The sequence below is a fragment of the Oncorhynchus clarkii genome, chromosome 13 (genome assembly GCF_045791955.1).
Source record: "Oncorhynchus clarkii lewisi isolate Uvic-CL-2024 chromosome 13, UVic_Ocla_1.0, whole genome shotgun sequence".
Taxonomy (NCBI): domain Eukaryota; kingdom Metazoa; phylum Chordata; class Actinopteri; order Salmoniformes; family Salmonidae; genus Oncorhynchus; species Oncorhynchus clarkii.
In genome coordinates, this window is record NC_092159.1 from 34,601,990 (window position 1) to 34,622,338 (window position 20,349).

The following is a 20,349-nucleotide window of genomic DNA, read 5'->3' on the forward strand; positions in this document are numbered from 1 at the left end:
TTATAAGATAAGTTTAATGCTAGCTAGCAACTTACCTTGGCTTCTTGCTGCCCTCGCGTAACAGGTAGTCAGCCTGCCACGCAGGCTCCTTGTGGAGTGCAATGTAAGGCTGGTGGTTAGAGCATTGGACTAGTAACCGGGAGGTTGCAAAAACAAATCTCCAAGCTGACAAGGTAAAAATCTGTCATTCTGCCTCTAAACAAGGAAGTTAACCCACCGTTCCTAGCCCTTCATTGAAAATAAGAATGTGTTCTTAACTGACTTGCCTAGTTAAATAAATAAATAAATAAAAATTAAACAAAATAAAAATTGGCCAAATCGGTGTCCAAAAATACAGATTTCTGATTGTTATGAAAACTTGAAAATCGGCCCTAATTAAATCGGCCATTCCGATTAATCGGTCGACCTTTACTCCTGGGTATGTTTGATCCTACCGTTAGGAGATGTTAATCTCCTCAATGCACAAACTGGCTGAGTGGTGATGGAGAATGAATACAGTCGAATAACATTAGGCCTAGTTCAGTATTTTCACTCAAAACAACTAAGAGGAAATAGGCTAGGCAGCCTAACATCCCGGCAGGCAGAGTTTAACCACAACTCAAAGAATCAGCATGACAACGAGGCCAAGACATCCCAGATTAGTAGAGAGCCAGCCAAACCAAAGGAAGCTCATCTGGGCTCTCTCTCTTTGCAGTGCTGTGGCTCAGTGACCTTGCTACCTATACCACAGTACAGTGGAGGTTGCTGAGGGGAAGACGGCTCATAATAATGGCTGGAATGGAGCGAACGGAATGGCATCAATCACATGGAAGCTGTGTGTTTGATACCATTCCACTTAATCCGCTGCAGTCATTACAACGAGCTTGTCCTCCCAAATGAAGGTGCCACTAACCTCCTGTGCTACAGTAGAGTATGCGTGGCCTTGAGATCTGACAGAGAGTCAGGACAAGACCTAGCATCTGCTCTGGAGATCACCTACCTGCATGAGGTATAGGTTCATTAATTAGGCTAAAGGTATCCTCAAGTACTTGAGTCAATATTATTGCTAGGTTTTTGTATTCCACATTAAATGCAGGCTAAAATGTATGTAGCCTATTCTTTCTCAAACGTAGACTGTATAAATAAGGGTGGACCTGCTTTTCCAGTTTGTTTATAGCTAGCACTACGGCTGGGCGATATGGTCAAAATCTCATATCCCGATACAAGTCACTTCAGATCCCGATAACAATATAGCAAATTTTCTGTAAATTCAATAAATAAATAGTTTAGATAAAATTACCACATGTAATTTTTTTTTATTATTATTTCTTATAACATTTTGAATTATACTCAACAAATAAAAGGTACTTACTCATATTTTATTATTTCTCCTTTGATTTTGAACCTTTGTGCAAATTTTCAACTAAGCATGTAACAAAATATAAAATAATGTATCAAATAAAAAATAAAAAAATAAAGGTAAATAGAAAACACGTCAACTATAGTTGCAAACAAAATAAATATAGTCCGAAAAATATCTATATATACATTATTATTATTATTATTATTATTATTTATTTATTTTTTTGGGGGGGGGGGCTTGCCTGTTTTGCATGTTATTTTGGCAATAATATGTGTCACATATCAATTTGCATTTGGTACCTTGGGTCAAGTGTTAGCACCAACTCACAAAACACCCGTTTCTCGTCCGTGTAAATTGGGGCCATGTCTCTGCAGATGTTAAATTGTAACGGCAGCTGTTATCTCCTTCCATCTTCGGGATTCTTTGCCATATGCTGTGCCACGGGCAAAAGCCTCGTGCAACGTCTGAGTCGGGGGTTTGTTTTGAGCACTCAACTATACTTTTTGGGTTCTCATCCGTAGACTCTCTCCGTACTGTTTCACAAGATTCTTGCGTAGGTGGTAAAAGAGGTTAGTGGTGTTTGAGCCTGTTGTTCAGGACCTGCCTGCGGCATATTTAGCAGAGGACGGTTTTCTGGTCCATGTCAGACTTTTCATACCCAAACCACGTCCATGCGACAGAAGTAGCCCCTCTTTTAGGTACGATCTCCATGCTCTGTGTCACGTTCGCTCTCCTCCATGTTTGTTTGTGTTGCAAATTTCCTTCCACACGGCATGTGTGGAAGAACGCAAAGCAACGTCCAATTGACGAAAAATATCGCCATAAAGAGTGTGATTTGCGACACAACGAAATAAACGATAGAGCATAATGTGAAAACGATAGACGTTTTTCATATCGTCACACAATATATATCGTCATATCGCCCAGCCCTAGCTAGCTAGCACATGCAAGTAATTCTGTATTTATATGCTAAGATGTCAGAGGCGCATGGCGCAGGGAATCAGTGAGAGTGGCCCTCAAAGAATGTCTGGCAATTACCTATATCCTGTACTGCAAATGTCCCAGAGGAAAAATAACAGCAACGTGGGATACTAATCCTATACGTAGGTACATCTTATAACAGAGTGCAAGAGAGAAAGAAAGGACATTGACAGCTTTGAAACCAAGTCCCTTAATCATGCCCTCAAAGACAACCAACAGAGTTGTCAATCATGACATACTTGGTAACATTGGTCTCCTCTACAGCCAATGTCCTTTTAAGAATAATGGACTGGTGTGTTTGGGATTTCAGGTTTATTTCACGGGTGCGAGCGATCACATTACATTAACAAGTCATGTCCTGTTCATCTGGCCAGGGGTTGAGTGTGAGAGACATCTGCTGGCATGGACCGCTGATGACTGCACAGAGGCATGTGTACAGCTGCTTGTGGCAGGGCAGGCAGGCAGACAGACAGCGTCCCAAATGGCACCCTATTCCCTACAGCCGGGGTCCAGCAGCAGCTTACGCCAGACTATGCTAACGCACTCAGCATGGGTCTCCGAGACAACTCTTTGATTCATAGTGCACCCTGACATGTGTAGAAGTGCAGAAAGTAAGGAGTGCCTTGGCTAAATATTGGACCAATGCCAATTAGTGTTGGCTAGGATCTCTTTTTCGTCATCCAATCACAATGATGCACTCTAGTTTTGTTCACATTGTTTATATAAAGAGTTATGCGATTGTCAATTTAGTTTAGTCTTTAATCTTAACTTGAAAATGAACCCTAAAAGCATTGTTACTGGGGCTACGTTGTAGAACTAGGGCTAACTGAATTATGGTCCCTGCCTCTGATCCCATTCAGTGAGGTCAAAATGGATGAGTGCAGATGTAAATTCCCTGCCAAGAACACAGAACAACATATCACCCCGATAAATTAGGGGCATAATTTAATCATTGTATGTAGTATGACTATCATACTACACTGCAGTAGCATGTAGCCTGCAGACCAGCTCATCCAATTAGGCTTTAGACATGTTTTACAGAGCTCCCTAATTGGGCGGTCCAATCAAATTATGCATGTAAATTTGAAAACTAAAAGGTTTGTCAGAGAGCAGAGGGCCATTTGTCAGCATTTTTTTGTATTAAAAAAAACCCATAAAATGATGGCTAGGAATAAACCTTATTTTCTTAAGTCAGGCTATATCCCAATACTAATGAGCATAGAATACAATGTTAATGAAAATTAGGTCTAGTTCTCGAAGTGTTACTCAAACACGACAACATCATTTCTACAAATTTCCAACGTATGAGATAAGGGAAGAACAATTCTTACAGCATTCTCCAGGACACATTTAACAAGATGGGCGTGGAGGAGGAATTGGATAGGAGAGAGATGGAGATAAGCCTTTGTCCCTCGATATTCCTTTGAAATGGACTCTGCCTATGATTTTCAACCTCGAGCAAAAATAGTCGAGGGATAATGGAGAGTGTTGATTAATCTAACAAATGTAAAGAACTATCGGCAAGTAGCGAAATCGGAGTGAGATCATGCATGCTCATCTCTCACTGCAACTCAAAGCACAAGAGCTATGAAATAATGCGGAGAGCAGAGCGAGAATGAGGCGTGTCTGCAACATAGAAAACACCGACAAAAAAAACGGCATCATGTTATGGCTGTTTGGCAAAAATAGACCTCAATATGAAAATTACAAGTGTGCTGAATAATATCGAAATAGTACGAACAAAAAGTGTATCGATGATACAGTGAATCGATTTGTTTCAGACAAAGCACCACATGGCAAGGGCACGCGGAATGCATCTCAAAAAATTAGATTGGACTTTGAGCCAAGATGTAGAGGCCTACATTTTTCTAACAAAGTGGCTTAAAAATAATACCCGGCCTACTACTTGATTACAACCTTGCAATATAAATACTTTACATCGCATGCATCCCTGGAAAGGGAGGTGCGGCTACAAATCATTCCTGAAATATGAATAATTAGCTAGTTAGCAAATGAGGTAATACGCAGGTGAAATAACATTTCAGTCTACTTTTGGATTTCTATAGTGGGACAGCAAGTAACTACAGCCAGGCAAGCCACTGACAATAAGTGGCCTGGTGATAAAGTGCAAGTGGTGAGCTGATAAGCCAACATCAGCACCACTGACAGCGGAAAGCACAGCTGCGGAAATCCAATTTCATAGGCAATGCTACTGCCTATGATTCAGCACAAAAATCAAACTGACACACAAGTGTCGATGTAGCTATGAAAGTTTGCTACAGTCTGTACATGGATCAAAACATATACTTTTTTTAACTATCCTGTAAGGAACACTGTGATTTCTTCTTTCAGTTTTCTCAAGCAAGACAAGCTACCCAAAGTAAAGACAGGCCCCAAAGTAAGGAAAACAGAAGGGCACCACTATCTTAAAATCATAGCTAAAAATCCGTGGCCATAATAATTGGCGAGTTTAGATAGCTAACGCTCAGCTAATAGGTTTGGTAGCTAGCTAGATCATTTGTAGCTTGCAAGCTAAGTTACACCCCTTGGCTACATCAATTAGCTAGCTTAGCCTCAGTTTACGCATCATGACAACTGTCATATTTTAATAACGAATGTAAAAGTCAAAATATATAACATTAAAAACTACAAAGTGCGTGTTCATGGACAAATCCATTTAACCACTTCTGATCCAATTATCCACATGGCTTGTTTGGGGCTCCTGCCTGGTGCGATGAATTTGCTTGCCAAGGCAAGACAGTACCCAGGCCCGACCTCTCCTCACACCCAGACCTACAGTAGGCAACGGGAAAAAAAAAGGATACGCTCGGTGCCTCAAAGCTACACGACAAGCATGAATGGCGCTTTTGTTTTGCCACGGAAAAAAAAAAAAGCCAACTGCTCGAATTCTTCATCATTCGAAGACACCTAGGAGCAATTACTTGCGGAATGTACTAGGTTTGCTATAAATAGATAAAGCGTCTTTCTCTCTTACCTGTGTGGCAGACAGTTATTGTCTCTCCAGCTGCAGTCACTCAGTGGACACCCGACAGAGACGAGTAGTTCGCTAGGCGGCCTTAAGGGGAGGAGGGCGCCAGAGTACAGACAGAGATTGTTCTGAAATTCTTCCTGAGCGTTCTGCACTGATGCTTGGAATTAAAGAGGTTTGTGTGTAGGTAGGCCGACACTGATCTCAGAGGAGGCTGGTGGGAGGAGCTATAGGAGGACGGGCTCATTGTAATGGCTGGAATGGAATTCATGGAACGAAGTCAAACATGTGGTTTCCGTATGTTTGATGTGTTTTATACCTTTTCCATTTATTCAACTCCAGTCATTTCAATGAGCCCGTCCTCCTATAGCTCCTCCCACCAGCCCCCTCTGTCTGATCTGTTGATAAGATGGTGTTAGAAGATAATGACATTAAAACTAGTTTAGCTGATATAAACAAATTGCAGGTCTTCAGAGATGATCTACGCTTACCCAACCGAAGGACACAATGGTAGACCTAACTTGTTAAATAGCCTTCTGCCCTATGTAATAGGTGACACAATTCTTACCAATAGGCCACCTTTTGTTATTTTCTCACATTAAATCAATGTCTAGTCTAATCTAATATATTTGAATTTCCATTCCTCTAGGCAAGGCTTAGTGTCAATTTACCAATGATTATATAAGAATTACTGTAAAATCTGCTTAGAGGGATCTGTAGTGGCAATACCCCTCTTGCCGTAAAACCTGTGGGTAGGGTATAACAAGGGAAGCACTGTGCTTGCTACTGTTAGTGACCTCTAAACATCTATAGGCCTTTACTGCTCTGGCAGACTGACTGATCTAACACTCCTCCATACTAAACCAACCATAGAGGGCAGTAATTGGTTACAATGGTGTAATTACGTGTAACTAGACTACACATACAGTGTATGGAATATAATTGGTTTCCTTATGGAACCAATGGAATAGTCCCCAAAGTGCAAACTCCAAGCTAAATCAAGCCCACCTCAAGTGTATTATAAGAACATATTTGGCATATTTCACCCTAGGTCTGGTATGTTTATTAGGAGATAGAGCCTCCTAGAAACACATACTGATATTTTGCAAAGCAAGGGTTTGCATGTGTAATACATGTTGCATACAGAGTGCTGCCAGAAAGCATGGCATTGTGTCATACATTTTATAGACAAAGTCTTAACCATGAGGCAGGGTTGAGGTTAGCCCCTGGAGTTGCTTAGCAACCAGACCACTGGAGAAAAAGCATGCATTTTATTCTGCAGTTAGGGACAAAGGAGGGAGAGGGTGAGAAAGAGGCAGATGGTACACGTCTGAAAATACTATGGTGTGTTTGGTCTGCATTTTATTGTAGGTGATTTGACATTGTTCCTCATTTTAAACTGTAAACGATATATAACAATTGGTCTTAACATACCTTGAAATAAATCTTAATATTTTACTACTGATTAAGGTCTTTCAAAGCCAAACACAATAAGATAAATCCCATCTGCAGTTCTGTGGTTTGAAATAGTTCTGTCTATGATATATAGCTTTGCATAATAGTGTGTAGGCTATGGTACGGCACTGTTCATTTAATTGCAATATTTAATTGCCATATTAGTGTAAGTAAGTAGCCTTGCATTAGCCTTGGCTGTTTCTATAGCATGAGGCAGCTTGGACAAGACACTAGTCTATCACAGGGTCAATATACTGTAAGTGTAAGAAGACAGAATATGTCAGTCTGTTCTAGTTTGGTTTTAGGCAGGTGAGACAGATTTATGTTAGATTTCAACTAAAGGCAGTCAAGTAGGAACAGAGAAAAAGCTCCTTGATTTTTTTGCCACAGGGTGGCATTCTTTCTCTGGATAACATCCCCCAGTATAGACTTACTCAAGGAACCGGCAGTTAACCCACTGTTCCTAGATAGTCATATAGAATAAGACTCTGTTCTTAACTGACTTAAATTAAATAAGGGTTTTCCTGTCTTTGGCCTAGCACCTGACTCTAATGGTTATGAGGCTGTTCATGTACACAAACCTTGTCGTAAAGGAAGGCGTTGCAAGTGGTGTACAAAGGATGAGAGAGATGGACGTCTTCATTATCCTGAACCATTTTTCTGTGCAATGTGTCAGAGGGGGGCTGTCCCATATGTAAGGATGAGGAATGTGTTTAAATGATATGCGTACTATCAAGGGATATAACCATGTCAATGATTAATTATTATAATCATGGATTTACTGTAACTTTTGATAATTGATAAATTAATGTACTAAACAACATACAGTTGTAGAGTATTTGTATAGTATTTTGTGTGGTTTACCACAGTTACATGCATTGATGCATACTAACCATAGTGTATTAGTGACGCTCAATACTTTGCACTAGCATTACTGCATTGAAGTCCTACTGGTCAGTGACTTAAACTCTTCACATCATCCCATCATCTTTTCTGCTATATAAAAAATAAAAAATAAAAATAAAAAAATCGGAGAGTGCTACACCAACTGACTAGCCATGCTTGGTAGATGTCTGTCTTCTCCTTTCCGAGTCTTCAGGGAGAGGTCAAGGGTGTATTTTGGGTGGGCAGATGATGCGGCTGTTGGACTGTTTACCGGCCAAGACTATTATCCCTGAAGATTATCTGGCAACCAATGATACTTTAAAATTTATTTTACCTTTATTTAACCAGGTAGGCAAGTTGAGAACAAGTTCTCATTTACAATTGCGACCTAGCCAAGATAAAGCAAAGCTGTAACGGGATTCTTCTGTTGAAGGAGAGGCGGACCAAAACGCAGCGTGGTTATTGTGATACATCTTTAATAAAGATGAAAATAGAATAATATACAAAAACAAGAAAACGTGAAAAAAACAAAAACAGCCCTATCTGGTGTAACAAACACAAAGACAGGAACAATCACCCACAAACTCCAACACCAAACAGGCTACCTAAATATGGTTCCCAATCAGAGACAATGACTAACACCTGCCTCTGATTGAGAACCATATCAGGCCAAACACAGAAACAGACAAACTAGACACACAACATAGAATGCCCACTCAGATCACACCCTGACCAAACAAAACATAGAAACATACAAAGCAAATTATGGTCAGGGTGTGACAAAAGCAGGTCGACACATACAACAGCACAGAGTTACACAAGGAGTAAAACAAACATAGTCAATAATGTTGTAGAAACAAGTCTATATACGATGTGAGCAAATGAGGTGAGATAAGAGAGGTAAAGGCAAAAAAAAAAAGCCATGATGGCAAAGTAAATATAATATAGCAAGTAAAACACTGAAATACAGGAAGGTTACCCTTCTACCCTCCCTCCAGACTTGTGTGGTGTCACAGACCCCTCCTCTCCCCTCCCTCTCCAGATTCCTCTTCCATGCAATGGGTAAAGACAAGAGATGTCGGTAAGCACATCTTACTCACACACTGTGACATATTATCTAACCCTACATGTAACAAAGAGAAAACAACAGCTGATGTGGATTAGCTACTGTCATGTGAAATAAGGCCAAAAAGGGTGTCTCATCATGATCAACAGGTGATGGGTGGAGGGAGGCAGACAGACAGGACATTTAATGAGAAGTTAGATCATGAAAACATATTTGTTGTTTAAGGAAAATGTGTGTGTGTGTGTGTGTGTGTGTGTGTGTGTGTGTGTGTGTGTGTGTGTGTGTGTGTGTGTGTGTGTGTGCGTGTGCGTGTGCGTGTGCGTGTGTGTGTGTGTGCGTGTGCGTGTCAGCTTTTACGATTCTGCGTCTGCAGGGCTGGGCATCCTTATACTTGAGTGTTAAGTCGGACGGTACAACAGTCCCTAAGCTCCAGCTTAGGTCAACAGCAGCTGCACCCAATGGCTCTGGCATCACTCACTGAATAGGGAGAGCTCTTAATAGTTGTCTCATCCTCTGTGTATAGGGTCAGATCCTCTCAATCCTCCAAATCAGTCCATTTTACCAGCAAAGCTAGGGATTTTCCAATTATTGTTAATTTACTTTGACTTACAGTAGCTACACCCTTCAACTGTTCTGGTGTCAGTGCACATTACCATTGAGGCAATAATCAGTTTGGTTCATGGTTTCAGTGTTATGAATTGTGCTTAGTTTAAATTAGGTCCCATAACATATCATGCTAATACGACTGAATTTACGTAGATACAAAGTAATTGTTTCTATTTAATGTTCAACCAGTAGAAAACAGTTACTTAGCAACATAATAGGCTGTTCTCGCTCCCTCCCGCCCTCTAAATCCTCATCCCTCACAGATATGGAGATAACAAACAGAAGCACAGTTGTCACTCACCTGTTTGGAATGTCATCACGTCATCGCTCCATTAGCTAGTCTAAATATGCGTACGTGACAGACGCAGGCTTTTGACATGTGAAACCTAAGAATGCGCTAGAGACCCATTACGTAATGGATTTCAATGGGACCACCAAAGAAGGAGAGGATCTCCCCCACTTTAGGGATTACACCGCACTCCAATTTCAGAGGAAGTGCACACCATATAGGACATAGTTACCATCTCTCAATATTGTCACTTTGCAATAGTCACTCAACCACACCATGGAAATAAAGATTAACATTGCTTTGGACCTAGATGTTTGACCCTGAACATTTATTTTCATTGTCAAAAACGTTGTGACACACATCCACTCACACACACATAGACAGAATGAGTCACACACATTGAGGACAAAGATTTGAACAAAAGGGGAGAGGAACAAAAGAAAGATTCAGGTCAGCGACATCTTGAATTCTGCAACAGAGAGCGACGCCTGTCATTAACATCAGTTTGAACATTTTGATGCAGGACTCAGGGTGCAGGCAAAAAGGTCATGTACTTTAGAGTTAAAACGCTCTACTCACTTGATCATTCACCCAGCCATGATGTGTTTCACAAAGGCTGAAATAGAGCGATAGAAACAGAAAATGTATTAACAATAGGTGCCCACAGCACACTGCATAAAGTAGTCTATTGCCGCACCTTCGTAGTTAATGCAGCCATTGCCGTCCTCTTGTCCTTCCATCACTACCTCGACCTCTTTCTCTGTCATCTTCTCTATCTGTAGGTGTAACAGAGGGGCGTGAGACATTTCAAATGGTGTTAAACAATCCTCAGACACATCCCTTTTGGAAAAAACACACTAATTTCAAGTGATCTTACGGTACCAGTCAAAAGTTTGCACACAACTACTGTGCCTTGAAGGTTTTTTCTTTATTTTTACTATTTTCTACATTGTAGAATAATAGTGAAGATATCAACACTATGAAATAACACATATGTAATCATGTAGTAACCAAAAAAGTGTTAAACAAAGATTTTAGATTCTTCAAAGTAGCCACCCTTTTCCTTGTTGACAGCTTTGCACACGCTTGGCATTCTCTCAACCAGCTTCACCTGGAATGCTTTTCAAACCGTCTTGAAGGAGTTCCCACAAATGCTGAGCACTTGTTGGCTGCTTTTCCTTCACTCTACAGTCCAACTCATCCCAAACCATCTCAATTGGGTTGAGGTCGGGTGATTGTGGAGGCCAGGTCATCTGATGCCGCACTCCACCACTCCCCTTCTTGGTAAAATAGCCCTTACACAGCCTGGAGGTGTGTTGGGTCATTGTCCTGTTGAAAAACAAATGATAGTCAGTCCCACAAAGCTCAAACCACATGGGATGGTGTAGAAGCCATGCTGGTTAAGTGTGCCTTGAATTCTAAATAAATCACAGACAGTGTCACCAGAAAAGCATCCTCACACCATCACACCTCCTCCATGATTCACGGTGGGAACCACACATGTCGATATCATCCATTCACCTACTCTGCGTCTCACAAAGACACAGCAGTTGGAACCAAAAATCTCCAATTTGGACTCATCAGGCCAAAGGACAGATTTCCACCGGTCTAATGTCTATTGCTCGTGTTTCTTGGCCCAAGAAAGTCTCTTCTTATTATTGGTGTCCTTTAGTAGTGGTTTCTTTGCAGCAATTCAACCACGAAGGCCTGATTCACACAGTCTCCTCTGAACAGTTGATGTTGAGATGTGTTACTTGAAAATGTGAAGCATTTGTTTGGGCTGCAATTTCTGAGGCTGGTAACTCTATGAACTTATCCTCTACAGCAGAGGTAACTCTGGGTCTTCGTTTCCTGTGGCGGTCCTCATGAGAGCCAGTTTCATCATGTTTTTTGCGACTGCACTTGAAGAAACGTTCAAAATTCTTGAAATTTTCCAGATTGACTGACCTTCATGTCTTAAAGCAATGATGGACTGTCATTTCTCTTTGCTTATTTGAGCTATTCTTGCCATAATATGGACTTGGTCTTTAAATAATAAGGATATCTTCTGTATACCACCCATGCCTTGTTACAACACAACTGATTGTCTCAAACGCATTAAGAAGGAAATCAATTCCACAAATTAACTTTTAAGAAGGCACACCTGTTAACATAACATAATGTGATCACGTGTACTTATGTGATCATGTAACAATATGTAAAAGAAACATGTGATAACATGATCTCACGTAAAATAAATGTGACAACACGAGGATGCAACATTTCAACATGTGAAACCATGAAACTACATGTAAAACTGCAAATTAGATTTTCACGTGAAATGTTTTTCAAATGTGACAGTTTTCAAATGTGAAAATCTCTAGTATGAAAATGGGGTGTTAACATGTAAACTCTACATTTAATACAAGTGAACAACTGACCTTATATGTGTATCTTTTGCTTTCATATGTGAACAATTCAGCTCAACATGTGAAAACAGCTATTCCACATGTGAAACTGCAGATTTCACATGTTTTTTTGTAAGGGAAGTAATTAAATGGTATGGGGTTCTTAAGGTAAGTGGTACGCTGTTCAGCTAAAACAGTGTAAAAGTATTTAATCAATGACAATATGAATCCATTTGACATGATTACTTTGTACTGACTTTTCAATATGACCCCACCTGGGATTTGAACTCAGAACCTCTGGATTTAGGTTATGCTGACCTTTTTCGCCACAAAGTCTATAACCTGCTCAGAACTTCAGCAGTTAGAGGGTTTTCTGTATAGTCTAATGTTGGTGCAATATTATTTTGTTTTAACGTTACTCCTCAATCACTATGATAAATATAATCGTTTTTCTTGAGTGTATTTTTAACGTGTATTTTTAACGATTTCCTTTGAAGTCCAAAGTGTAGGAATACAGGTGAAGTCAGTCATTGATGCAGAAATGGTGGAATAGCAAGAAGATCTGAATGCTGTGAACCAAGAGGTTGTGAGTTCAAATCCCAGGTGAGGACATGTTGAGTAATAATTACTTGATAAATACATCTTATAATAATGTATGCAAACATGTAAGTCAAAAACAATGTGTGACTTTCCCGGGACATCCTAACGACTGATTTTTGTTTGCAGGGCATCCCTTGTGAAATCTCATGTGAAGATAATTCACATGTGAAAATATAAATCCACATGTGTAAGGTTATGTGATCATCAAATGTGAAATTAAATGTTACATGTGAAATCATGTGGGAAGGGAAGACAAACCCCAAACCAATCCTCCTTTCAGATACCCTCAGGGGTTTCACACATTACCTTCATAGAGCATACATTACACATCTATAATCACATCATAAACATGAGATTATAGCTACATAGAACATGGGTACTAACCAAGAGTTGCGAGTGTGTGACGCAACTCGGCGCACATGACGGTGCCGTTACTCTCCTTGTCAAAGACAAGCAGTCCTTCCACAAAGTCCTCAAAGGTACCCAGGTTTTAGGACTTGAAGATGTGCTGGAACATTGGTAGGAAGGTCTCAAAGCCGATCAGCTTGGTGTTCATTTCTATAGTGGCACGGTGAGCAAGGGAAGGAGTTCCTTTCAATGAAACCAACCCAACCCATCAACATACAAGCCTCTACAGAGTTCAAGGTGAATAAAGAGAAAACGGAAAGATGGCGTCTTAAGCAATGGTGTGGCCATGCACATGTTCAAAGGCTGGAGTCATTGTCCAAAGGCAGATTTGTCTACAAACTGGGATGCCATCAGCTAAAATGTTGCTCCTGATGGACACACTTGCAGAGCAAATTGATGCCTTTGTCTGTGTGAACATGTAACCAGTGACCACTTCTACTATACAATGTAGAAGTGGCCGCCAAACACACCCGCCAAACATACCCTCGTTAACTGACTATCCTACCGATCCTCGACTTTGGCGGTGCCATTTACAAAATAGCCTCCAACACTCTACTCAGCAAACTGGATGCAGTCTATCACAGTGCCATCCGTTTTGTCACGAAATCCCCATATACCACACACCACTGCGACCTGTACGCTCTCGTCGGCTGGCCCTCGCTACATATTCATCGACAGACCCACTGGCTCCAGGTCATCTATAAGTCTTTGCTAGGTAAAGCTCTGCCTTATCTCAGCTCACTGGTCACCATAACAACACCCACCCGTAGCACATGCTCCAGCAGGTATATCTCACTAGTCATCCCCAAAGCCAACACCTACTTTGGCCACCTTTCCTTCCAGTTCTCTGCTGCCAATGACTGGAACGAATGACAAAAATCTCTGAAGTTGGAGACATACAGTGGGGCAAAATAGTATTTAGTCAGCCACCAATTGTGCAAGTTCTCCAACTTAAAAAGATGAGAGAGGCCTGTAATTTTCATCATAGGTACACTTCAACTATGACAGACAAAATGAGAAAAAAAATCCAGAAAATCACATTGTAGGATTTTTAATGAATTTATTTGCAAATTATGGTGGAAAATAAGTATTTGGTCAATAACAAAAGTTTATCTCAATACTTTGTTATATACCCTTTGTTGGCAATGACAGAGGTCAAACGTTTTCTGTAAGTCTTCACAAGGTTTTCACACACTGTTGCTGGTATTTTGGCCCATTCCTCCATGCAGATCTCCTCTAAAGCAGTGATGTTTTGGGGCTGTTGCTGGGCAACACGGACTTTCAACTCCCTCCAAAGATTTTATATGGGGTTGAGATCTGGAGACTGGCTAGACCACTCAAGGACCTTGAAATGCTTCTTACGAAGCCACTCCTTCGTTGCCCGGGCAGTGTGATTGGGATCATTGTCATGCTGAAAGACCCAGCCACGTTTCAACTTCAATGCCCTTGCTGATGGAAGGAGGTTTTCACTCAAAATCTCACGACACATGGCCCCATTCATTCTTTCCTTTTACACCTGGTCCTGGTCCCTTTGCAGAAAAACATCCCCAAAGCATGATGTTTCCACCCCCATGCTTCACAGTAGGTATGGTGTTCATTGGATGCAACTCAGCATTCTATGTCCTCCAAACACGACGAGTTGAGTTTTTACCAAAAAGTTATATTTTGGTTTCATCTGACCATATGACATTCTCCCAATCTTCTTTGGATCATCCAAATGCTCTCTAGCAGGGGGACACGTGTGGCACTGCAGGATTTGAGTCCATGGCGGCGTAGTGTGTTACTGATGGTAGGCTTTGTTACTTTGGTCCCAGCTCTCTGCAGGTCATTCACTAGGTCCCCCCGTGAGGTTCTGGGATTTTTGCTCACCGTTCTTGTGATCATTTTGACCCCACGGGGTGAGATCTTGCATGGAGCCCCAGATCGAGGGAGATTATCAGTGGTCTTGTATGTCTTCCATTTCCTAATAATTGCTCCCACAGTTGATTTCTTCAAACCAAGCTGCTTACCTATTGCAGATTCAGTCTTCCCAGCCTGGTGCAGGTCTACAATTTTGTTTCTGGTGTCCTTTGACAGCTCTTTGGTCTTGGCCATAGTGGAGTTTGGAGTGTGACTGTTTGAGGTTGTGGACAGGCGTCTTTATACTGATAACAAGTTCAAACAGGTGCCATTAATACAGGTAACGAGTGGAGGACAGAGGAGCTTCTTAAAGAAGGTCTGTGAGAGCCAGAAATCTTGCTTGTTTGTAGGTGACCAAATACTTATTTTCCACCATAATTTGCAAATAAATTCATAAAAAATCCTACAATGTGATTTTCTGGATTTTTTCTTTCATAGTTGAAGTGTACCTATGATGAAAATTACAGGCCTCTCTCATCTTTTTAAGTGGGAAAACTTGCAGAATTGGTGGCTGACTAAATACTTTTTTGCCCCACTATATCTCCCTCACTAACTTTAAACATCAGCTATCTGAGCAGCTAACCGATCACTGCAGCTGTGCACAGCCCATCTGTAAATAGCCCATCCAATCTACCTCATCCCCATATTGTTTTGTTTACTTTTTTGCTCTTGGGTTTCCCTAGGACTCTCATGACCTCTTTGATGGAGGGGTTCTGGCCCAGCGCCCTCATCACGTCACCACACTGGGCGTAAGATATCTTCATCTCGCTTTTGGGGGTCCTGTCAAAAAACATGAAGGCCCCGTTGAACTCTGGGGAAGCACACAGATCATTAGGATTAGCTGGGGAAACTAGCAAGCCATCAACAGGTCAGGTCATCCAATAAACTTTCCCCATAACAACTGGTAAAATTTACATCAAAAGATGTTGGATTTTTAAAGCAAGATCAGTTTACCGTCAATTTGGTCTGCAGTGAACTCAATCTGAAATAGAAAACAAGAACACTTCAATAGTGGGAATATTGCTACTGGTTTTGCCCAGCTCATCATTGTAAGCACATTTTAGCAATTCTACTGTGAAGGATGAGGTGCATCCAAGGCGCATCCTATGTACATGACATGGGGGGAGTTCTTTGAAGACCTACAAGGTCAGCTGTGGACACCCCATTTGTGTCTGGAAAGTTTTGTTGGATATGTACTGCTACGCCAACAAGTCTTTGAGCGCACGGTGAAGGCCAGTTTGCCAAGGCCAAAAGGAACAGAAAATGAAATAAAATATGTCATTGATTAGGAACGCTTATAATATACTTTGATGTACCTCCTACATAACCTCATTCAGATGTTATCTTCAACAGTCAATCACATTTCAAATGTATTCATAAAGCCTTTTTTACATCAGTCAATGTCACAAAGTGCTGTACAGAAACTCAGGCTAAAACCCAAAGCAGCAAGCAATGCAGATGTAGAAACACTGTGGCTAGGAAAAACTCCCTAGAAAGGCAGGAACATAGGAAGAAACCTAGAGAGGAACCAGGCTCTGAGGGGTGGCCAGTCCTCTTCTGGCTGTGCCGGTTGGAGATTATAACAGTATATGGCCAAGATGTTCAAAAGTTCATAGATGACCAGCAGGGTCAAATAATAATAATCACAGTGGTTGTAGAGGGTGCAACAGGTCAGCACCTCAGGAGTACATGTCAGTTGGCTTTTTATAGCTGATCATTCAGAGTTAGAGACAGCAGGTGAGATAGAGTGAGAGAGTCGAAAACAGCAGGTAGAACGTCCGGTGAACAGGTGTTCCATAGCCGCAGGTAGAACAGTTGAAACTGGAGCAGCAGCATGACCAGGTGGACTGGGGACAGCAAGGAGTCATCAGTCCAGGTAGTCCTGGGGCATGATAAATACTCCAGATATAACAGACTGACCCTAGCCCTTGACACATAAACTATTGCAGCACAAATACTGGAGGCTGAGATAGGAGGGGTCGGGAGACACTGTGGCCCTGTCCGACGATACCCTCGGACAGGGCCAACCAGGCAGGATATAACCCCATCCACTTTGCCAAAGCACAGCCCCCACACCCCTAGAAGGATATCTTCAACCACCAATTTACCACCCTGAGACAAGGCCAAGTATAGCCCACGAGTATCTCCCCCATGGCACAAACACGAGGGGGGCGTCAAACCTGGACAGGAAGATCACGTCAGTAACTCAACCCACTCAAGTGACGCACCGCTCCTAGGGACGGGATGGAAGAACACCAGTAAGCCAGTGACTCAGCCTCCGTAATAGGGTAAGAGGCAGAGAACCGCAGTGGAAAGAGGGGATCCGGCCAGGCAGAGACAGCAAGGGCGGTTCGTCGATCCAATACCTTTCTGTTCATCTTCACACCCCTGGGCCAGAATACATTAAATCATAGGACCTACTGAAGAGATGAGTCTTCAATAAAGACTTAAAGTTGGAGACTGAGTCTACGTCTCTCACATGGATAGGCAGACTATTCCATAATAATGCAAGACCAGGTAATGCTGTACAAAACAGAGATGGTTTAATGATCTGAACATAACTAACCTGAAAGGTTACATCACTGAAAATGTGAAATTATTTTCAGAGGATAGCCAAGCCAAGAAATGTTGCCAACTAATACAACAATGGGTTTTTTCACTAGGCAATTTCCTCAACTTTTGACAGACATCCCTGTACAACTAACACAGCACTAACTCGTCAACTAAGGATAGCATCCTCTTTTCTCATACTTACCGTCATAAGTTCTACTACAAACACAGGTGGATGAGAGGAAATGGCAGCAAAGACTCACAGAGAGGTTAGACCATGAAATTACAACATGCATTCTATTTCTACGAGTTGGACACAATGCTTTTGGGGTCAAATTCGGGCTTCCTGGGCTCCTCTGGATCCAGGTGGGTTCAATTTTGCCGTAAGTATCTCAGTATGTTTGTCGGGTATGGAGGGGCAGTGGCTTAGCTACAATCAGAGAAGCAGGACATTACTCAAGGGAGTATGGAGGAAGGGGTCTTTTTAAAGATGTTTAAACTATCTTCCTCTCTTAACTTAGTTGCCCACAACTCCCAATAGAGAGAAAGAGAGAGCAAGAGAGAGAGAGAGAGAGAGAGAGGGAGAGAGAGAGATGGGGGGAGAGGCCTGATGGGACTGTTTGGGGTTGGAGAGGGGGAAGAATTGTGGGAGGGCAGATGCAGAGTCTGAACAGCTGACTAAGGACGGAGGAGGGAGACACTGATGATGAGGGAAGGAATGGCCTGGCCTTTGGTGTGCTCAGTGAACTGAAATGAACTGACTGAGCTCTTGGCCTGTTAGGCACCGAAGCATAAACATTTGAATGATCTAAACTCTACAGTTACTGTAAATACACAGTAAATATTTTGACTCTCATAACGTACTGTGTTACACAGTGTTATGTCATGTCTTTGAATAATAAAATGCGCTGTAGGCTTATATGGGTCTTGGTGCGCTGTAGGCTTATATGGGATGCTCTCAATGGTGCATCTGTAGACGTTCGTGAGGGTCTTAGGGGCCAAGCCGAATTTCTTCAGCTTCAAACAACTTACTATAAGATATCCCCTGTCTTATAATTGTAAATAAACATGAAATATTGGCACTATTTCATATAATTGATGACAGAGAATTTTCTCCCTAACATTGCTGAGTGCTGCAGAGATGCCATTCAAACTTGTTACAACTTCAGCTTAAGCTTTAAGCATATTGTGATTCTGTCTGTCTGTTGTAGCTGTAACTTTAGCGGTTGAGACTTGGCAGAAAGGGGCAGCCGGTTGATGACAGTTGATCCTCTCAGTCCGAGAAAGTAACAAAGCAACAAATTCCTCTCTGTCCTTACGGTGATCAGGGATCCTTAACTAAATGTCATATATATTTACATTTATTTACACTGGTGAGAGAGTTACATAACTTTAAATTACGCAAAATGGGGAGGGGGGGACTATGTACAATAGTAATAGTGACGTAAGTATTATTCACATTTATTATGTTGTTTATGCTAAGGAATCGGACGTAAAATCTATTAATGAGGACACTTTTGCTTTTGGATCATGACATATGTTTGTGAAACTATATGGGCATACAATTCAAAGACAAAAGGAATTTCCACTCCAACTACCATGCCCCCGGCCCAAAAGGCTGTGTTCTTGCCATCTGGTGGAAAATCCAACAGGCTTTGAGTTCCCCCTTTGGAGAGAATGTGAAGGTCTTGGAATCCCCATTCACTGTCCAAGCAATCAGGTTTGTAGATTATAACTAGTCTGTTATCTAGAATGACATTACTCAATACAGTGTTCTTGTGGCAGCTTTGATGGACAGGGGGACAGCATCACTCTGATATCTGACCTCTAACCTTTATGGTGAGAGAGAACAGTTGACTTTTATACCTACTGTTTACTCTGTGGTATGCTCATGTTTAGAGGATTGAGAAAGGTTCTGTGGTCTTGCTGTACACAGCCGATTCTAAATTGAGTCACTTAAGTCCACCAAGTGCATAGAAACTAGAAAGTATGCTACCAGTAGAGTGTTCATAGTAACTATAAACTCCTGTCAGCCCATGTGTTAGGGTCAGTGTTATACAGGTCCTTGGGAAGTCACTACCCTAAACCCTAATGTTAACACCTACCCTTACCCTATCCATAACCCTTAATCATGGTAGCATCCACATTCACGTAGAATGTTTAGAAACATATTTGCTTCTTATTTACAATAAAACGGACTCTAATTTGACATTAAGTTTTTTAACATTAATTTCTATTGGGCACAAAATAACCTGAAACACAACCAAAACAAACAGCAAATGCATCCAACAGGTTTGTAGATTCACAAGCTTAATGTAATAATTGCGTGCTAGGAATATGGGACCAAATACTAAACGTTTGACTACTTTAATACACATATAAGTGAATTTGTCCAATACTTTTGGTCCCCTAAAATGGGGGGGAGGATGTACAAAAAGTGCTGTAATTTCTAAATGGTTCACCCGATATAGAGGAAAATACCTTCAAATGAAGCTAATAGTCTGCACTTTATCCTCCATAGTCATCATTTCATCCAAAGAGGTGGAGTACAGAGCCAAAACAAACAAAACAAATTGTCACTGTCCCAATACTTTTGGAGCTCACTGTATTTGTACAACTCAAAGATCTTCAAGTACAACTTACAGGTTCTGGCAAAATAAAGGAAACACTTGAGAAAATGAGGGATACAAAGTATATATTGCAAGCAGGTGCTTCCACACAGGTGTGGTTCATGAGTTAATTAAACAAACATCTAACATCCCATCATGCTTAGGGCCATGTATAAAAATGTGTGTCTGTCTGTCTGTCTGTCTGTCACCAGATTTCAATCCATTTGAACATTTATGGAATTTCTCATAGAAGAATGGTGTCGCATCCCTCCAATAGTTACAG

General features: G+C 41.3%; 1 protein-coding gene and 1 pseudogene across 7 annotated transcripts in view; both read right to left on the reverse strand.

Moving 5' to 3' along the window:
* Positions 1–5,464, reverse strand: part of LOC139364575 (microtubule-associated protein tau-like) — a 43,906-nt gene extending 38,442 nt beyond the window's left edge. For 4 of the 7 annotated variants that reach the window (XM_071101428.1, XM_071101429.1, XM_071101424.1 and 1 more), the window contains exon 1: positions 5,319–5,377. The gene's annotated coding sequence lies outside the window, so the exon portion shown is untranslated. Of the gene's footprint in view, positions 1–5,318 lie in introns of all 7 variants that reach the window. The other 3 variants (XM_071101426.1, XM_071101425.1, XM_071101427.1) reach the window with 3 other exon arrangements.
* A 4,736-nt stretch (positions 5,465–10,200) lies between these two features.
* Positions 10,201–17,814, reverse strand: LOC139423894 (myosin light chain 1, cardiac muscle-like; annotated as a pseudogene).
* Positions 17,815–20,349: the final 2,535 nt, after the last annotated feature.